We start from the raw sequence: 21,094 nt of genomic DNA on the forward strand, positions 1-21,094 counted from the left end.
GTGTGTGCATGTGCGTGCACTTGTGTAGGTGGGAGGTAGTCTTTATGGAGATATTTTTCAAATGGGACATTTCAGTGATGTGGAAATTTATTCAACTGGCCTTAATGTCAGCCTGACTGGACCTGCAAATGCTTGCTCACTGGAGACAGACAAGGCCTGGAAGTTCTGCTCTGGTACAGAGAATGGCACTAGGAGAAAGGAAGTGTAGCATATGTCTCCACATGCCCTGTCTCCTGGAGAATAATTCTTCTCTGATCAGCTGCATGGTTAAGCTCTGACCCCAAGCTACAAGCATTCTGGCCAAGTGTTTCAATGACTCACAACCACAGGTCCTCAGAAGACTATCTTAGTATTTTAGGGGGCACCTCAGACACTGTAATTACTATTTTAGAAACTGACACAGAGCCCAAGCAAAAAGGTTATCATTTAACATGCAGTCTTTTGACATTCTTTCATAAATCACCTCATTTTTAAGGTAATAAAAAGGGTTCTCTAATCTGGTACAAATACGGTAATTCTTAACATTCTCCTGTAGGTATAAATGTCACAGTGCCTATATCTTTAAAATTCCAAAACTTTAAAAACACACACTAAACATACTTTGCTTCCAGTAGAACTAGATTAAAACCCTCAGGTGGTTGTGGTGGTCCACAATCTTGTGGACCAGTGCTTGTAATCTTAGCACTGTGGGGCATGGTACAGCAGAACTGTGTGTGGGTTTAAGACTATCCTGGACTACATAGTAAATTCTAGGTTGGCCTAGGTTACATAGTGTCCTATTTAGGGTATTATTGGTATGATAAAACACCATGACCAAAAGGAAGTTGGTGGAGGAAGGGGTTAATTTGGCTTATACTTCCACTGCTCTGTTCATCATTGAAGAAAGTCAGGGGCAGGAACTTTGATGCAGGAAGTTTTCCTACTGGTTTGCTCCTATGACTTTCCCAGCCTGCTTTATTGTAGAACCCAAGACCACCAGCCCAGAGATAGCACCACCCTCCATCCCCCGTCAATCCCCAATTAAGAAAATGCCGTACAGCCTGATCTTACAGAGACATTTTCTTCATCAAGATTCCCTCCTTTTAGATGACTCTAACTTGTATCAAGTTGACATAAAACTAACCAGCATGCGTAGCAAGACCCCATCTCCAAAAAAAAAAAATTAAAAAAAAGTAAGTAAATAAAATTCTATAACTCAGCCATCAGGATTTAGAATCATATCTAGTCCATATAAATTTAGTAGGTTTATGTGTGTTTAATTAAAATGTGTGATGTACTTTGTTTCCAGGAAAAAAAAAGGCTTATTTGATAAGTTACATCTTATTACAAACACATTTTTATCTTGATCATCTTTACTGTTTTGTAAATAGCTTGAATCCATTGCTATCTTTTGTGTGCATGCTAAAACATACAGAGCACAATGTAAAAAGACCCACTGTAGAACATTTATGACCTTACCTTTATCAAGAATTGATTGGAGGAGCGAGCAGGCCTGGAGGCAGAGGGATGGATTCAATGACTTCTTGAGGTCCTTGGCAATGGGCTATGTCTAGGATTATAATTATAACTATGTTTATTTATTAACATTTCTACCCGGCCATTTTAGTTGATTAGCACAATGCAATTACACAAAAAATATGCAGCTACAAGTTCTGGGAAGTCTCTACATTGCTAGGAAAGTCTAGATATGATATCATTTCTGATTTTCAATGATTTAATTAAAATAAACAAGCATACAATAGTCTCAGTATATTTTATAATATGATGGAGAACCACATCTAATTGCTGAAAGTGGGGGCAATGAGAGTTAGTAGTCTTGAGTTCTTGTCTAATTTCTCCTTGGGCCTGTCTCTGTCCACCAAACAAAAGAGACATTCTGTTAAGGTGAAGGAGACGGAATGGGGGTGGTGGCGGTATCACTCAGTGGTAGAAAATGTGCTTAGTAGCTCCTGGGACCAGCAAGGCAAATATGAATAAATAAAAGGGAGAGAGAGAATGCAGATACAGTCTAGTAGGAAGGATGCTCGCTCAGCACACACTGAAGCCCTGGGTTAGATTTCCAGCATCATATAAAACAGGATGTGGTGAGGAGACACCTGCAATCCAGGCACTGCGGAGGTTGGAATTAGGAGCGTCAGAGGTCAAGGCTGTTTTATGCTGCACTATTGGCCTGAGTCTCTTTGTTTTCCCCTTTTCTGAGCCTCACAGGTTCATCCTGTGGCCATAGACTCTCAGCAGCTTTGGTCTTGAGCAGAGCAACCCAGAACAGCAAGTCAAATAAAGGACCTACCGCATTTCTGAGTGCTCTATGAGAGACCAAGGCTCCTGAGGGAGATTTAATCCTTGTTGAAATATAAATTCCTCCCAAACCTTGAATTTTGCACAGCAGTTGTTTAGAGTACTGGTGCGTTTCTGAGGGGGAGGTGGATTTCTCTACAGATCCCTGGCTGCCATGTTGTCCTGAAACTCAGTAGGTAGACCAGGCTGGCCATGAACTCTAAGAGATCCACCCACCTCTGACTCCCAAATGCTGGGATTGAAGTCATGCACTACTATGCTTGGCCCAGAGTACTCTCTCTTAAGTACGGGATATGGAGCCCTCTGGAAGTCACTAGTACTGGGAGGAGGTGTGTCAGTGAAGCTGTAGCTGTTTTCATAATTATAAAAATAATATACCACATTTTTTGTATCCATTCCTCCGCTGAGGGACACCTGGGTTCTTTCCAGCTTCTAGCTACTACAAATGGGGCTGCTATGAACATAGTGGAGCATGTGTCCTTATTACATGCCAGGGAATCCTCTGGGTATATGCCCAGGAGTGGTATAGCAGGGTCCTCTGGAAGTGTCATGTCCAGTTTTCTGAGGAACCGCCAGACTGATTTCCAAAGTGGTTGCACCATCTTGCAATCCCACCAGCAGTGGAGGAGTGTTCCTCTTTCTCCACATCCTCGCCAACACCTGCTGTCTCCTGAGTTTTTGACCTTAGCCATTCTGACTGGTGTGAGGTGAAATCTCAGGGTTGTTTTGATTTGCATTTCCCTAATGATTAATGATGTTGAACATTTCTTAAGGCGCTTCTCAGCCCTCCGAAGTTCTTCATGTGAAAATTTTGTTTAACTCTGAACCCCATTAGAAACAATGAATTCATGAAATTCTTAGACAAATGGATAGAGCTGGAGAACATCATACTAAGTGAGGTAACCCAGTCTCAAAAGATCAATCATGGTATGCACTCACTGATAAGTGGATATTACCCTAGAAACTTTAAGTACCCAAGACATAATCCACATATTAAATGATGTCAAAGAAGAACGGAGGAGTGGCCCCTGGTTCTGGAAAGACTCAGTGCAGCAGTATAGGGGAATACCAGAACAGGGAAATGGGAAGGAGTAGATGGAGGAACAGGGGGAGGGAAGAGGGCTTATGGGACTTTTGGGGAGTGGGGAGCCAGAAAAGGGAAAATCATTTGAAATGTAAATAAAGAATATACTGAATAAAAAAGTATATTTATTCAACACAAAAAAATAATAATAAAAATAATTCGTTTTACCTTGCTACCTCTCTCTTGAATACAGAGCGGAATTTTCTAAAGTTTACTTGGCATGCGATCCTGCAATACTTTGAATGTACAGACAATATGTATATACAGCAGTCTCCTTACTAGACCAAATACTAAGAAATTGGCAAAATGCAGAACAATGCTATTATTTTAATGTACTTAAAAATATTATTTCATCTAAGTATGTTAATTGTGTTAACACTCGGTGGGCTTTATTATTATTTTTAAATAAAGTGCTAGGTGAATATTATAAGTTTCTTCCCCCTCAGTTTTTATTTCTAATATTGAAAGTATCAAAAGATAAACTTATAATCAAGAGCTCTTTGGGGCCTCAAGGATGGAAAGGAATCTGGGGACCACAAATGTTTATTGCAGAGGCCAGCAGCGTGGATAGGTGTAGATACTCTCTTCCATCACAAATGGCCATTACCATCTTAGGCAGAGTTGCTGTGTGTGACCTGCTGGCAAGATCCAGCCTGCTGAATATCCCCAGGAAAAGAGTGGGGGTAGGAATTAAACAATTAGACTCTTACCTGAGATTCCAGCACAGCTTGAAACTCTCTCCCTGCTGTTTGTAATTCTGCTCCAGTCACATGTGGACTTGGGGGGTTCTAGAAGATATAAGGGGGGGGACTTCAGGGGGGGGAGGAGGAAGGACTTAATCATGTTCCGACAAGTAAGTCCCTTCACGCACTGTCTTGTAATACACGATCAAATCATTGGCTCACCAAGTTAGACTTAGGTGGAATCATTAGTTTGATCTGTTGTGGCTTTAAAGGGTGAAGAGATATTTACTGATGTCTCACCAGGAGACGTTAACACAGCAAAGGAAACCTTAGAAAATATTGGGTTCCCTCATTTATTGGTTGAAAATTGATGTCCAACGAGGTAAGATAGTTTACTTGGTATCTTATTCTTTAGAGGACCACAAATTGTCGTGGCTGAATATAAAGCAATGATTCATTTTGCTGTCAAATAGGACTTTGACCTGAGCTTGCTCTGTCTTGGGTGTTGTCTGGGACTTCAGCTACCCTGACTGCAATGTCTGGGAGCTGGACCAGCTGAGCTTGGCAGGAACTGTTCTGTCTCCTCCTCCTACCAGGCCCCCTTCACAGCTCCCGGGGCTTCCTCACAGAGTGAGCCTCTGTGGAAACACCAAGGGTTCTTCATGACCTTCATTTAGAAGTCCTGTTGCTCCTGAGACTAGCCCAGCTTCAGCAGGAGGAAAGCTGTTCTCCTCTCAAACAGAGGAGGATGAGAAGGAGGAAGTTCTGTGCTTCTAAGAATGAAGAATATCTCAATGGCCATAAGTCCCGCCCCCCACATCCCCCCATGTTAGGATCCTGAACTGTCCTTAGCAGTCTTACTGGCTCGTTGCCTGTGGAGACGGCTTTTTCTAGAACAGTGGTTCTCAATCTGTGAGTCGAGAAGTCAAGATCCCTTTAGGGGTTGAATGACCCTTTCCACAGGGGTCACTTATCAGATACCTACATTATGATTTATAACAGTAGCAAGAGTATAGTAGTGGAGTATATAGCAAGAGTGGAGTAGTAATGAGATAATTTTATGTTTGGGGTCACCATAAGATAAGGAATTGTATGAAAGTGTCACAGCAATAGGAAAGTTGAGAACCACTGCTTTAGAAGGCTCGGCCATGGAGCAGAAACCTGTTTCCCACTGGTCCCTATGCGGTGGCTGCACTCTTTTGATGCCTTAGGTGGGTGCTGGAAAAGGAGTATTCTTGTCTTTTGTGTGAGGCTCTAAGACTGTTTCACTCTTGGGGCTTCTTTGCTTCCAGGTTTATGATTCTTGAAAGTTTCCTATTTATAAGGCCCTGTGTGTGCCAGCTTGTAAACCGATTCTCTGCAATTAGTCTGCATGGCCCATGTTTGGCCAGTATTCTCATGCTTACACACCATACACACATACAACACACACACACACACATACACACAACACATACAAACCACACATACATACACACCACACATACCACACATATATACACACTCCTCTCACACACGTATAAACACTCCTCTCACACACGCATACATATATATACAAATAGACACACACCCACACACAAACATACACACACATACACCACACACACACATACACACACCAGCATCCTTACACTTTACTATTATCATACATTAATAGTGCGCCATGAAAAGCATACAGATTTAGCTCAGTGGTAGAGCCCCTGGCTAGCAAGAGTGAGGTCTGGTCTAAAAACGCAATATGCAGACTGAAACTCCCAGATCTTCCTCGAGGACTCTGCTGACCATACGTGCTCAGGTCATCTGGATGTCTGTGATGGATATTTCTGCTTGTCAACTTGATTACATCTGCAATGAACTACAATCCAGAAATTGAGGGCACAACTATGATCAAGATCTTGAGACTGGAAGACAAGTTTCTGACCTAGCTCTTGATGTGGAGATCTTGAGGCATAGTGGCCTTAAAAATCTTAGGCCCAGGCAAGGTACGACATGCTTTTAATTACAGGAGACTGAGGCAAGCAGATCTCTGAGTCCAAGATCACTCTGCAGAGCAAGTTCCAGGACTGCCAAGATAGGCAGTGTGAAGGGGTTGGAAAAGAGAAAACTAGTCATGATATAAAAGAACAAGGGGGATATGTTCCAGCCCCAGCAAGCAACAGAACTTTGGCAACCTCAGCTGTGTGTCTGGCTTTAAAGGCAAGAGGAAAAGGAAACTACTGGGACAATTGCTGCTGGTTTTCTGGATCTACAAAATTAGTGGTGATTTAGAAGAGACCAGCATCACTGAGGTGAAATCTTCTGGGAAGTGTTTTCTGAGAGCACAAAGAAGCTGTGTTCCAGATATAACTTAGGTTGTGCCTCATGCTATAGCTGTACTTGGTAATGTGTAAGAGTCACCCAGGTGGTACTGGTTTTAAAGGCATGAAGGGGTCATAAAGAGCAGTTGAGGCATGGTACTGTGAGAGGCCAGGGAAGGCTATTGGTAAAGGTGCAGCCTCAGTTGCAGTTGAAGGTCCAGGACTGAAGGGGTCATGCAAAGAAATTGAGGCTTAGCATCATAAAGAGAATCTATGAGAGACTATTGGTGAAGTCTATTTGCAGTAAGAAACCCCAGAGTGTTAGAGATGGCAGTACCATGGGATGACCTCCAGCAACTGCAGCCACAAATGCAGTGGAGTCAACCAAAGCCCCAGAGTGCTACACAGGGCAGATCTCAAGCGACCCAAGTCCTTTTGAGAAGTCCAGAAGATTGTGTGTGGATCCCAGACGTTAGAACAAGAAGCTGTAAAGTTGAAGTTGCCTTGGAGACCCCAAGATGTTAGAGATGCCAGAGCCATGGGATATCGATGGAAGAAACAGGAGTAGAACCAGCCCAGGAGAAGGAATTGGAGATCTGAAGATCACTTTGACATCAGACATGGAGATGCAGAGTCTGAAGTTTGCCTAGTTGGTTTCCTGTCTTGCTCTAGGGATTACAATTAAATAATTGGATGGCTTTCAGAAGAGACTTTGAACTGTGGACATTTAACATTGTTGAGATTGCTATAGACTATAGAAACTTTGGAAGTTGGACTAATGTATTTTGTATTATGCTATGTTTCGGTATGGCCCCATAGACTCATATGTTTGAACACGTCTATGGGGCCAGGGAGTGGAATGTGGTGGTTTGAGTGTGCCTAGCCCAGGGAGTGGCACTATTTGAGGTGTGGTCTTGTTGGAGTAGGTGTGTCACTGTGGGCATGGGCTATAAGACCCTCATCCTAACTTCCTGGAAGTCAGTCTTCTCCTAGCAGCCTTCAGAGGAAGATGTAGAACTCTCAGTTCTTCCTGCACCATGCCTGCCTGGATGCTGCCCTGCTCCCTCCTTGATGATGATGGGCTGAACCTCTGAACCTGTAAGCCAGCCCTAATTAAATATTGTCCTTATTAGAGTTGCCTTGGTCATGGTTTCTGTTCACAGTTGTAAAACCCTAAGACAATGTCTCTAAGTATTGCATGCTTAATCTTTAACTTGGTTCTGAAAATTCAGTTTCATCTCCAGAAATTTTATCTGTAGAGCCTGATGACCAACCAGTCTAGCCAACCAGTAAGTTCTAGGTTCAGTGAGAGAAGAGTCTCAAAAAACTGAGATCAATTGAACCTGACACGATCTACCTGAATACAGACATTGTCACTAAAACTACTCAAATCCCAAGGTACCAGACAACCAGCACATTCGTTAAAGACTGGCCCTATGCATTTACCAGATTGTTGAAAAAGGTTCAGGCAGACAGAGGCCTCTGTCACTTCACTTGAGGCCGTTCCCTAGGCCAACATCAATCTACTAATCAGCATCATTCACCTAAATGTTGTTAATTCATCTAATGGTACTATCGTTTAGTCCACATTTCTCCATGTTGTCCACTGTGATATTGTGAGAGGACTAGACGAATGCGCTTTTGAAGTCCAGATACATTATGTCTGTGGCACTTGGCCGCTCTCTAAATCCACTGACCCTGTCAGAGGAAATGAAGCAAATCGGACTCTTCGAGCACGCCATGCACTTTGCTGCTTGGCTTGGCTTTTGTTCTTTGCTCTGCCCAGGATCCCCTTGCGTCACACCTTGCCTGCCTAGTTCTATGGCTCATTCCTCTTCAACGAACTCTTGTCCCTTGACTCCAGCAATATTTCGTTGTGCCTGACTTATCCACCCCCAATCCTTGGATATAACGTTGTCTCCCAGACTGTTTATATGTGTTTTTCTCATGCTTATTTGGCATTAGACATCTATTATTTGATGGCTGGTTCAACTAGAGCATGGGCCTACTGTCAGTCACTTCTCTTCTAATGTATAGCTCACTCCAAAATCCCGTACAGCACCCAAGGTGTCTTCCAAATGCTGATTCCTAATTGGAAAGATCAGGGCTTCTTGGTGAAGTAGCTGGTGCCATGAGGCTAGACCATTCTGTTGCTCCATTCAGAACTTCCTAGCTACAGGGGGTCATCATGGCCTGCCCACTGAATTTGAAGCTAAGAAGAGAGTCCCACTAATCAGAGCTAGGCTAACTTGAATGTTAAAACTGTCGCTACAGGGGATAGGAGATAGTTCCATTAGCACAGTGCTTGATAAACAAGCATGAGGCCCTGAGTTTAGAGCCCCAGGGTAAAAAAGAAAAAACTTAGTGAGTGTGCGTCTTTTACCTGAGTGCTAGAGTCATGTAAGTGTGAAGTTCAGTGAGAGATTCTGTCTTAAAAATTAGGAGGAGAGCAACCGAGAGAGATACCTAAGACCAACCTTTGTGCTCCACATGCACACACACACACACACACACACACACATGCACGCACTCGTGTGCACACATACACACACACAGAAAGAGAGAGTGTGTGTCACTGTAATGAAAAACATGCAAAATATCTAGATCTGTGAGTGAATGATGATATAAGAAAAAGAAAAACCCCATGGATGAGCTTGGTGGGGTGCCAAAAAGAACCAAAAACCCCCAAAAAACTCCATTTTCTGTAAACTCATGAACAAAGGCAGAGAATCCAGCACATATCCTGCCTTCCCATGTTGCCACCTCTTAGTGACCTAAGAGGTCACTTCTTGGTAAGCTTCTTCTTACTTCCCTTCATCCCTGCCGCCATTGCTCCCCTCTCTTCCTCCCTTCTTTCCCTTCTTCCTTTCCTTTGGAGCTGAGTCTCATGGAGTAGCCCAGTTTGGTTAGCGTTCACCAGCTGCGCCTCAGTTCCCAGGTGCAGATGTCATAGGAATGGAGCCCCACACCCAGTTCAGCACCGCCCTCTCCTGAACTGCACTCTAGCTACTGAGTTGACAAGGAGTGCAGTGAGTAGAACTCGGCCGTCTTGTGCCATCTAAATAAACGACATAGAGCCACACAGGCCATGTTAACCAATGACCTCTAAAGTCTTTAGGTTAAAAGGGGGTGTGCAACATTAAAAGGAATGGTCCCAGCTGGCACAGAGAAAACCCCACATCATAGAAGACAACCAGCTCCCAAAAGTGGTATAGTAGGAAGAACACGGCATTTGTAAGAGTATCCTAGCTAAAGACCCAAACATGCAGAGGTGGGGGGGTCTGTGGCACACACCTTTAATCCCAGCACTCATGAATCGGATCTCTATGCGTTCAAAGTCAGCCTGGTCTACACAGTGAGTTCTAGGCCATCCAGGGATCCACAGTGAGACCCTGTCTCCAAAACAAAACGAAGCAAAACCTAAAACTATACTTAACTTTAACATGTAGCTGATCAAGCCTCTAGGGTCAGTTGCTATCATGTTACAGATAATACGCAAGATTAGAGTAAGATGGCCCATGGGAAAGTTGATAGGATATGTGAATCATTTTCTTCTCAAATTAATGATAAGAGCTAAGGAGGTACCTCACTGGTAGAGCAGTTGGTTAGCAGGTAGAAGGGCCTAGGATTGATCCATGACATGGTATGGCAAAATAATAATGACCCAGAGATTATTATTTTAATAATTACTAATAATTGTTATCACCATATAACTTATAAAGAGAAAAGGGAGAACAGGAGGGGAGTCTATAGATCAAAATTAGGGCTGCAAAAGAACCCAAGTGCAATGTTTACACCAGCAGTGCTTGGATTCTGAGTCAACAGCACAACTTAGAACAAGAGAGACAGAGCAAAAGTTCTTTGTGAGCCAATCCAGGAACATGAAACTATGTAAGGAGAGGACTCTATGGAGCCTTAAGATTCCCTCTTAGCAACCTAGTGGGAACAGAGTGGGTGTGTGTGTGAGCAGTGGGTGTGTGAGCAGAGTGGGTGTGTGAGAGAAAAGGCTGGTGGTGGGAATGGACAGCTGCCATTTCTGGGTTAGAGGCACCTGATGCCTCCTCTATATGGCTCTTGGTCTTTTGTATAGTCATTTCCCAAAATCCTTTTTGTTCACTTTCAAATTCTCTTTGGAATCCTGTAGCCATCTGCATTTCAGAACCCATTTTGGTTTCCTTTCTGAAAAAGGCAGCTCATCAGAAGAATTGCTTTTCTGCCTCTACTTCAGTCCTGTGTGAGTGCATGTGAGAGAGTGTGAGTGCATGTGTGAGTGTGTGAGAGTGACTGTGTGTGTGAGTGTGTGAGAGTGTGAATGAATTGTGTGAGAGTGTGTGTGAGTGCATATGTGAGTGTGTGTGAGTGTGAGTGCATATGTGAGTGTGAGTTCATGTGTGAGTATGTGAGAGTGAGTGTGTATGTGAGTATGTGAGTGCATTGTGTGAGAGTGTGTGAGTGCATATGTGAGTGTGTGTGAGTGTGAGTGCATTGTGAGTGTGAGTGCATGTGTGAGTGTGTGTGAGTGCATTGTGAGTGTGAGTGCATGTGTGAGTGTGTGTGAGTGCATGTGTGTGAGTGTGAGTGCATGTGTGAATGTCTGAGAGAGTGTGAGTGCATGTGTGAGTGTGTGTGAGTGTGAGTATGTGTGAGTGAGTACATGTGCGAGAGTGTGAGTGCATGTGTGAGTGTGTGAGAGAGTGTGAGTGCATGTGTGAGTGTGAGTGTGAGTGCATGTGTGAGTGTGTGAGTGTGAGTGCATGTGTGAGAGTGTAAGTGCATGTGTGAGTGTGTGTGAGTGAGTGCATGTGTGAGAGAATGAGTGCATGTGTGTGAGTGCATGTGTGAGTGTGTGAGAGAGTGTGAGTGCATGTGTGAGTATGTGAGTGTGAGTGCATGTGTGAGAGTGTAAGTACATGTGTGAGTGTGTGTGTGTGAGTGCATGTGAGTGTGAGTGCATGTGTGAGTGTGAGTGCATGCGTGTGTGAGAGAGTGTGAGTGCATGTGTGAGTGTGTGTGAGTGTGAGTGCATGTGTGAGAGTGTAAGTGCATGTGTGAGTGCATGTGAGTGAGTGCATGTGTGAGTGTGAGTGCATGTGTGAGTGTGTGAGAGAGTGTGAGTGCATGTGTGAGTGTGTGAGTGTGAGTGCATGTGTGAGTGTGAGAGAGTGTGAGTGCATGTGTGAGTGTGTGAGTACATGTGTGAGTACATGTGTGAGAGAGTGGGAGTGTGTGTGTGAGTGAGTGCATGTATGAGTGTGCAAGAGGGTATGAGCATATGTGTGAGTACATGTGTGAGAGTGAGTGTATGCATAAGTGCATGTGTGAGTTGTGAGGAGTGTGAGTATATAATAGCATGTAAGAGTATGAGTGCATGTGTATGTGAGTACACATGTGAGTGTGTAAATGGATGTGCGAGTGTGTGTGAGAGTATGTGTGTGAGAGTGAGTATGTGTGTTAGTGAGTGTGTATGAGTGTGTACGTGTGTGTCTGCATAAGCCAGAGGACAACCTTAGTCGGGTGCTGTTCCTCAGGCGTGCTCTATCTTACTTCAGAAGATGGGGTTTCTCAGGGGTCTGGGGCTTGCTGTGTAAGCCAGATAGCTGGCGAGAAATCCGTAGAGTCCCACCTGTGTCCATGTCCTCGATGTCAGATTACAGATGTGGGACTGTACCCAAGTTTCGAATGTGTGAAGTGGGTGCTGGGGATTGAGCTTGTGTGGTGAGCATCTTACAGACGACTGAGTCATCTCAGTTCCTCCTGCCTCCTTCTCTACGCCCCACCGGCATGTTCCCCTGGTCCTCAGAGGTCTCCTCGAACTCACAGTCGTGGTCAGGACCCCTCTGTCCAGGCACAGCTGATTGGCTCTGGCCCCTGTCGCTGGCGTTTACACTAATCCTTCACCTCAGAGGCTTATTCCCTTTGACAGAAAAGGCAGGATCAAAATATGAGTTTTATTTGGTTTTCTTCATCATTTTTCAATGTTGAAAAAATCAATTCTAGGTAGAATTTATCCCTTCTGTCATCTGGCCTCAACCCTAAGGAGGGCCTTTTGGAGATCATTGGATTTTTAACCCTTATCATTTAAACTCTATTTTTATAGGGTACTGTTAGTATTTAGAAATGACTTATTCCTGCCTTCATTCCTTCGCATTGGGTTGTTGCTTTCTTTGGGCAACCTTTTTCTTCCTTAAGAGTTTTTGTTCTTTTATAATACCACAGTAGAGAGAGGATGGCCCACATCTGGTGGCATCAGGCAGTGTTGGTGGGTATCAGAGGACAGAGACCCAGGCTCTGTTTCACAAGCATCGCCTCTCTGGAAGGCAGATGTGCAACATGTGTTCAGAGCCCTTCAAACACACATGCTGTTGAGATCACAGGCTTGCCATCTCATCAGTTAATCACACAACGTACGGAGAGACTTACCTAAAAGAACGTTCTGAGTAGTGTTTTAAATATATTTTTAAAATATTAGAAGCGCCAGGTGGTAGTGGCAGCGCACCCTAATCCCAGCACTCAGGAGGGGGAGGAAGAGGCAGGTAGATCTCTGAATTCGAGGCCAGCCTCATCTACAAGTTCCAGGAGAGCTAGGACTACACAGAAAAACCCTGACTCAAACAAAACAAAACAAAACAAAACAAAACAAAACAAAACAAAACAAAACAAAACAAACTGTCTTAGTCAGAGTTTCTATCCCTACACAAAACATCATGACCAAGAAGCAAGTTGGGGAGAAAAGGTTTTATTCCTGCTTACACTTCCACATTGCTGTTCATCACCACAGGAAGTCAGGACAGGAACTCAAGCAAGTCAGGAAGCAGGAGCTGATGCAGAGGCCATGGAGGGATGTTTCTTACTGGCTTGCGTCCCCTGGCTTGCTCACCCTGCTCTCTTATAGAACCCAAGACTACCACCAGCCCAGCTGGGCAGTGGTGGCGCACGCCTGTAATCCCAGCACTCTGGGAGGCAGAGGCAGGCAGATTTCTGAGTTTGAGGCCAGCCTGGTCTACAGAGTGAGTTCCAGGACAGCCAGCGCTATACAGAGAAAGCCTGTCTCAGGGGGGAAAAAATCCAACCCCCTCCCCAAAAAGAATAAAAATAAAATTAAAAATAAAGACTACCAGCCCAGGGATGGTACCACCGACAGGGGGCCCTCCCCCACTTGATCACTAACTGAGAAAATGCCTTACAGCTGGATCTCATGGAGGCACTTCCTCAAGGGAGCCTCCTTTCTCTGTGATAACTCCAGCTGGTGTCAAGCTGATAAAAACCAGCCTGTACACAAACAAAACTTAGAAGCAGTCTAACTGTCCAATAATGTGAGTTTGACAAAACGAGCAATGGTTTTATTGAACGTTTCAATTCTACCTGGCCATAAAAAGTTTTCCTAATTGGGAATTTTCCAGTATGGGCATTATTCCTGATATGTCCTTGAGGGAGAAAGGGCACTACAAAGTAGTCCATGGAGTATGTTCCCAATTTTTAAAAACTACATTTCATTTTGTAAGGTTGTATACGAGTGGACGGAGAAAGGGCAGCAAAGATGCAGGGGAGAATTAGAGCATTTGCTTTCTTTTCTCTTCACATGTCTTATCCATTCCATGACACCATTTTCTTTTTGATACACACACACACACACACACACACACACACACACTGTAGATATTCACTACTTCATAATAAGAAGAGGAAGCAATAAGAAGGCAGGAATCGGCTGTGGCTCTAGAACAAGTCTCTTATCAAATATTGGCTCCTGTGACTTGATCAGCCCTCAAGAACAGTCCTCAGTCTCTCCTTGGAGCCTTTTGTTGTTGTTTGATTTTTATTTTATTATTTCATTTTATTTTACTTGTCTCTATACCCAGAGGAGGAGATGTTCCCTTAGATACAAGAGCACCTCAACAGATGGGAGAAAACCTGATGCTCAATGGTGGCCAATGAAGAAGTTTGTTCAGGAGTGTGGGTGGGGTCAAGGCCTGTCAGAGGCCCACTATGGCCTCTGCCCTGTCTCTCAAGCAGTTCTGACCCCAACCTGAGCCACTTGGGAACTTTGTGGCTCGTTCCACAGCTGCATGCACTGTTTGGGTTGGAGCTGGTGGCTTCTGCTCTGAGGTCTGTTGAGATAACGTGGAGAACTGTGTTATCTCCCTACTACCATGCCTGACTTTCCTCCAGCAACCCTCTCATCTCTAAAAGTCTCTCTTCCCGCTTCTTGTCTTCAAGCCTGATCTCAAACAGCAAAATCTTTATGAATAAGCAAAGGTCTTCACAGCGGACTTATGACGGGAACCCTCAGCCTTGTAATTCTCCAGGATGCTGTTAACTCTCTACAGTAAACAAACAAGTGGAGGAAAGAGATGTGCATTTTAAAAAGAAAAATAAATATTCCCAATCTATCCAACAGGGGAAATACTGCAAACACGCATACTGTAACCATTTTATTGTCTCTGGCTCCCAAGGTCTAGGACACGTGGTGCCAGTCCCTGAATACCGGATTGCATTTGTCTCTAAATTCTGAATCAGCTGAAATCCACATTAAAATGCATGATGCTACAGTATATTACCGGCAAACCCCACAAACTTCCTAAATGGGACCACACAGCGAGATGAGGGGGCCATAACAGCAAAGCCTTCCGAAAACCCAGAAAGGGAAATATTTTTAGACACTCTCAATTTTTTTAATTCACTGTTCTAAGTCTGTCAGGCGGAGCAGTTGAAGACAGTGGAGAGCTCCAACACCTCTCAGTGGGCTCCCTGGGCTGACCCTGATGCAAACCCTGTTCCTGGAACTGGTTTGCTGTGGTGGTGGAGGCAGGGAGAAGCAGTTGCAAAGCAAGTTTGGGGGGGGGCGGTGGCTGGGGAGTGAAGTGCAGGGACTTAACAGATAGCTGTGTATTATAACAGTAATGGGGCGGGGAAGAAAACAGCACCTGACACACTTCTAGAAGCTCTGCCTGTCGCCATAGGCCTTATTTCCCAGGGCACTGCCTGTTGGTGGCCTCATTTGAAGATGTGCCAGGAGGGACAACACACAAAATCCCAAGAAAGGAAGGAAGGCCATTACAACACCTACTCTTCTGGCGTGTTCTCTGCACCTCATGTTCCCCTCATCTCTAAACCAGCTTCCCACTGCCCGCTCAGCCTTTGGCATTCTTCTCCCATCGAGAAAATGAGGTAACGGAGGTTCCCAGATTCTTTCCCACCAAGTCAGTTCCCAGGACATTAGCAATGATCTAGACTTCTCAGAGTCTTACCCCAGCCCCCGAGGCAATAGAGGTCTCTGCCCAGAATGATCATCGATAAGTCCGTGCGATGGCCAGTCCGACACGAGTCCTAAACCGTCAAATTTGGTATCAAGCTGCTTGACACTGCTGTAGGGCGCTACCTTCAGCTGGGTGGTTCCCTTTACATGCAGCTCTTTGGTTTTCAGATCACGCAAGGTTATCTGAACTATGTTTATATCAAAGAGTAGGTTTCTAGTATATATATAGTAGAGACTTCAAAAATATGGTCAGCGTGAGGGACTGAATCATCAAGTGATAGCAAGCCCGAGTGAGTTAATGGGATCCTTGGACTGGAGTGACAGAGTGGAAATCTTGCCACTTCACACACTCCAATTCACTGGCGTGGCTTTGTTTAGACAGTGTGGGCCCCTTGAACTCACGTACTGGGCAGGACTGTGTCTTTTTGTTTTACGTTGCTTTCATCTGTTTTGGCTTCATCCTTGGACTATACCTCTGAATTTACCATGTGTTTCATTATACCTTTTCTGTTGCAATGGAAACTTAAGCTGAACTATGCATAGGTTCCCAAACACTCTGAGCTCCCTTTGCCTTTGGAGTCTTTGACTGTCCCTGTTAGTGTTACTATTGCTGTGGTGAAACACCACAACCAAATGCAACTTCAGCAGGGTCTATTTCACTCACAGCTCCATATAACAATTCATCATCAAAAGCGGCCAGGGCAGGAACTCAAGCAGAGCAGGACCTTGGAGGCAGGAGCTGATGATGCAGAGGCCATGGAGGGGTGCTGCTTACTGGCTTGCTCCTCATGGCTTGCTCAGTGTACTTTCTTATAGAATTCAGAATCACCAGCCCAGAGGTGGCCCCACCACAGTAGGCTGGGTCTCCCCCATCAGTCACTAATTAAGAAAATGCCCTTTCTCTAGCTGCTCCACTGGGGACCCTATGCTCAGTCTATTCGTTGGCTGTGAACCATGGGTACTTTGAGCCACCTTCCAAGAAGGATCAAAGTATCTATATTTTGGTTTTCCTTCTTCTTGAGCTTCATGTGGTCTGTGAGTTACACCTTGAGTATTCTGAGCTTTTAGGCTAATATCCACTTATTAAGGAGCACATTCCATGTGTGTTCTTTTGTGATTGGGTTACCTCACTCAGGATGATATTTTCTAGCTCCATTCATTTATTTGCCTAAGAATTTCATGAAATAATTGTTTTTGTCCCCAATGGAGGAGCTAGAGAAAGAACCCAAGGAGCTGAAGAGGTTTGCAGTCCCATAAAAGGAACAATAATAATGAACCAACCAGACCACCCCCCCAGAACTCCCAGGGACTAAACCACCAACCAAAGAGTACACATGGAGGGACCCATGGCTCCAGATAAATATGTAGCAGAGGATGGCCTTTTCAGACATCAATGAGAGGAGAGACCATTGGTCCTGTGAAGGCTCAATGCCCAAGTGTAGGGGAATGCCAGGTCAGGAAAGGGGAGGGGAGTTGATAAGCAGGGGAGGGGTGATGGGATAAGAGGTTTTCAGAGTGTTAACAAGGGAAGGGGATACCATTTGAAATGCAAATAAAGCAAATATCTAATAAAAAATAAACAAATTTAAAAACAGATAAAATTAAAAGAAGAAGAAGAGGAGGAGGAAGAAGAGGAAGAAGAAGAAGAAGAAGAAGAAGAAGAAGAAGAAGAAGAAGAAGAAGAAGAAGAAGAAGAAGAAGAAGAAGAAGAAGAAGAAGAAGAAGAAGAAAAGAAAATGCCCTACAGGCTTGCCTATAGCCAGATCTTATGAAAGCATTTTCTCCTCCTCAGATGACTATCTATAATTTGTGTCAAGGTAACATGAAAACCCCTGACGATCACAGTCTTTTTCCTGGAACTTTGATCACCATTGTATTTCCTCAGCTGGTAGTCCCCACCGAACACACACATCATCATCTCCTCCAGAGCATTCCTCGACACTCAGGAGTCATCAGTTCATTCTGGGTTTTTAGTGATCTCTGCTCCATGGCGTCCCTACTCTAGGGCTGAGGCTAACAATGTGCCCACTGCTGGAGTAAAGATAAGAGCAAGAAAGAAGAGAGAGTCTTGCAAGCCTTCTCCCTGGTTCTGCAAGGCACACTCACACACTTATCTAACTGGCATTGCCAAGACAAGGCACATGGTGGTGTCTTCTTTCTTGAAGGTAGGAAGGTGGAATCCTACTAAGTTCCTAGAAGTAGACAAAACCAGAAAGATTTGTTAAACAGCCTGAGTAACAAACTATCCTCAAATAAATCCAGGCTTAGAAAATCTCCAGTGGAGTTGATGACTGTGATTAGAATTTAGGTGAGGGTGTAGAAACCACATAGGGAGGAACAATGAGAAATTAAGAAATAATCACACGGAGGAAGACAAGACATTCAAGATGGCTGCCATGGGGTGGGGGCGGGGTGGGGGTGGAAGGAGGTGTGGGGGCAGGGGTGTGGGTGGGGGAAAACAATGGCGGCAGTGGAGTGTGGCTAAGGAAGGCTGTCTGACTGATTGTTAGCATGGGGTGTGACTGCAGCTTGCCTGCTGACTTCCAGAAGCACTAGGGTTGGAAGACCTGTGGAAGGGTTAGGTTGATTCCCTCAGCCAGTGAACTCCAAAGCACAGTGACAAGATGAGGCTGAGATCAGAGTCAGGCTTCAGCCCTTGAGCATCGAAGCAAAGAAAGCGTGGGCAGAGGCAGAAGCAAGTTGGGTCCCTGGACTGAGAAGTAGGGGATTCTTGGGCAGCAGAATTTGTTATCATGGGATCCATCCCATAAACAGTCACCAAACCCACACTATTGTATATGTCAGGAAGTGCTTGCTGACAGGAACCTGATCCTGTCTCCTGAGAGGCTCTGCCAGAGCCTGACAGATACAAAGGGGGATGCTCACAGCCAACCATTGGACTGAGTCGGGGGGGGGGTCCCCAATGGAGGAGCTAGAGAAAGGACTGAAGAAGCTGAAGGGGTTTGCAATTCCATAGGAAGAACAACAATATGAACCAAGCAGTCCCCCTAGAGCTCCCAGGGACTAAACCACCAACCAAAGAGCACACATGGAGGGACCCATGGCTCCAGCTGCATATGTAGCAGAGGATGGCCTTGTTGGGCATCAATGGGAAGAAAGGCCCTTGGTCTTGTGAGAGCTCAATGCCCCAGTGTAGGGGAATGCCAGGGCGGGGAGGCAGGAGTGGGGGGAGCACCTTCATAGAAGCGGAGAAAGCGGGATGGGATAGGGTAAAACAAGAGAGGGGACAACATTTGAAATGTAAATAAAGAAAATATCTGATAAAAAAAAAGAATTTGTTATCATTAGAAACTTAATTTAACCACAATGTGCTTCACTTGGAGAAATTTGGGAAATGAAATGAGAGAAGAGAGAGATGGAAACACTATTTTTACTATTTACACACATACCACAGAAAGAGAGAGGGGGGAGAGGGAGAGGGAGAGAGAGAGGGAGAGAGAGAGGGAGATGAAGAGAGGGGGAGAGAGGGGGAGAGAGGGAGAGAGGGAGAGAGGGGGAGGGAGAAGGAGAGAGAGGGAGAGGGGGAGGGGGAGGAGGAGGGGAGGGGGAGAGGGAGAAGGAGAGAAGGAGAGGGAGTGGAAGAGAGGAAGAGGGAGAGAAGGAGAGGGAGAGGGAGAGAGGGAGAGAGAGAAGGAGAGGGAGAGGGAGAGAGAGAGAGGGAGAAGAAGAGGGAGAGGGAGAGGGAGAGAGGGATCTTACCAGGTGAGAAAGATGCTAAGCCATTGCAACTGAATGTCCCCTCCTCCTACAAGCTCTACTTCTGTGTTCCATGTAGACAGTTTTAATGCCAGACACAATATTGTTTTTCTTTTAAGGACTTGTTTAGTTTTATTTCATGTGAATGCGTGAATGCCTGTATGCAGTGTGTATACCTTACTTGTGCCTGGTGTTCACAGTATGCAGAAGAGGCTGCCAGGTTCCCCGGAACTAGAATTACAGGCTGTTATAAATGGATGCTGAGAACTGAACCCAGGTCCTCTGCAAGAGCAGTAAGTACCTATTTACACCCTGAGCCAATCAATACCTCATCCCCTACAAACACACATGGCTCATAAACTCATTCCTAATTGACAGCAGAAGTTTTAACACAGCTGCTGAATGAAACTCCAGTTCTGCCCAAACTTACTCGAGATAAACCTGGGATATCAATGGCCCCAGAGGTTTTGACCTGACCTAAGTCCTGCCTTCAGTCTGAAGATAGTTTCTCAGTTTATACCTCATTCAACATAGACTGGGTTTTTGTTTGACTGATACTAGACCTGTCTGACCATTTTCTTTGTCGCATATGAACTTCACTGGCTCAGAACACTGCTGCTCTGTGTGGGATGCGGCTCCTTGGCGTCTCCTGGCAGCTGCCAACTCAGAAAGTTACAAGCCTCTCTCCATTTGCCATTTGCAGGCTGGGGACAGCTCAAGGCCTCCCCCCTCCCTTTTTTTCAAATAGTTTTGCTGTTGTTGTTCAGGCGGAGAGGGTTCCCTGCCTAATTTAATTTTGTTTCTCCTTTCTTTGTTACAAACAGATGTCACTTTTACATCTGTGGCTCTGATCACATGCCCTGTGTCTCTCCAACCAACAGCCCAGCAGATGTTACTACCATTAGCCAAACTCCAGCTGAAGATAGCAGACAGTCCCTTCTGCTAATTGTGGCTTTCTATGGGGGAGAGAAAATTAGGGGGAAGATGGCTGGAACCAGGTGTGTCCCTTGAAGAAGACCTTAAAGACCTTCTACTCGCATCAGCAGCCCACCACCAATATAGAGCATTTATATTTGAAGTACTTCCAGAGTAAATCCAGACATAAACACTATCTAGACGTCATCTGTTAAACTCCCGCCCACCCAAGCCCACCCTGCTAACCAAGGGCAAAAGATTTTTACAGTGACAGTTCCTCTGACATTCAGTGTTTGCATAGGAAAATGAAGCATCGTATTAATGAGTAAATTCTGTGCGTAATGTAAGATGAAATATATAGAATTAACTTATCATCTCTATCTATATAGATATCTTCTTGTAACTCCCTTAAAAATGGAATCCCCACAGTTGATTTCTCACTTTTTTCCCCATTGATAACCTAGAGTCTGCTGGGTGCTACCATCCTATACACACACACACACACACACACACACACACACACACACACACACGCTATGAACATGCAAAGGGAGAGACATGAGCCTATGCCCCTATCCACATGCAAAAGTTGGTATCCAACCCACAGTCCTAAGAGACCTGGAGAAACCCTGTCAATGTCATCACCATCACCATCACCATCACCATCATCATCACCATCACCATCATCATCACCATCACTGTCACCCTAATACAGGTGGCTTTAACCATCATTGGTTTCTTTCCCATTGCCAAGTTCTATATTGCTTGCTTTGCACCTGTTGTCAAACAGTTAATAATTATTAGGATCATGGTGTCAGGAGGTTAGTTACAAAAACCTAAAATG

The 21,094-nt window shown here is 44.7% G+C and overlaps 1 long non-coding RNA gene across 1 annotated transcript in view; it reads right to left on the reverse strand.

Moving 5' to 3' along the window:
- Nucleotides 1-21,094, reverse strand: part of LOC127696566 (uncharacterized) — a 50,410-nt gene that overhangs the window by 24,465 nt on the left and 4,851 nt on the right. Inside the window, exons 2-3 of the long non-coding RNA XR_007980241.1 lie at nt 4,093-4,170; nt 1,459-1,549 (exon numbers count right to left, since the gene is read on the reverse strand). This is a non-coding gene — a long non-coding RNA (uncharacterized LOC127696566). The remainder of the gene's footprint in view (nt 1-1,458; nt 1,550-4,092; nt 4,171-21,094) is intronic.

Source organism: Apodemus sylvaticus, chromosome 11 (genome assembly GCF_947179515.1).
Source record: "Apodemus sylvaticus chromosome 11, mApoSyl1.1, whole genome shotgun sequence".
Lineage (NCBI taxonomy): Eukaryota > Metazoa > Chordata > Mammalia > Rodentia > Muridae > Apodemus > Apodemus sylvaticus.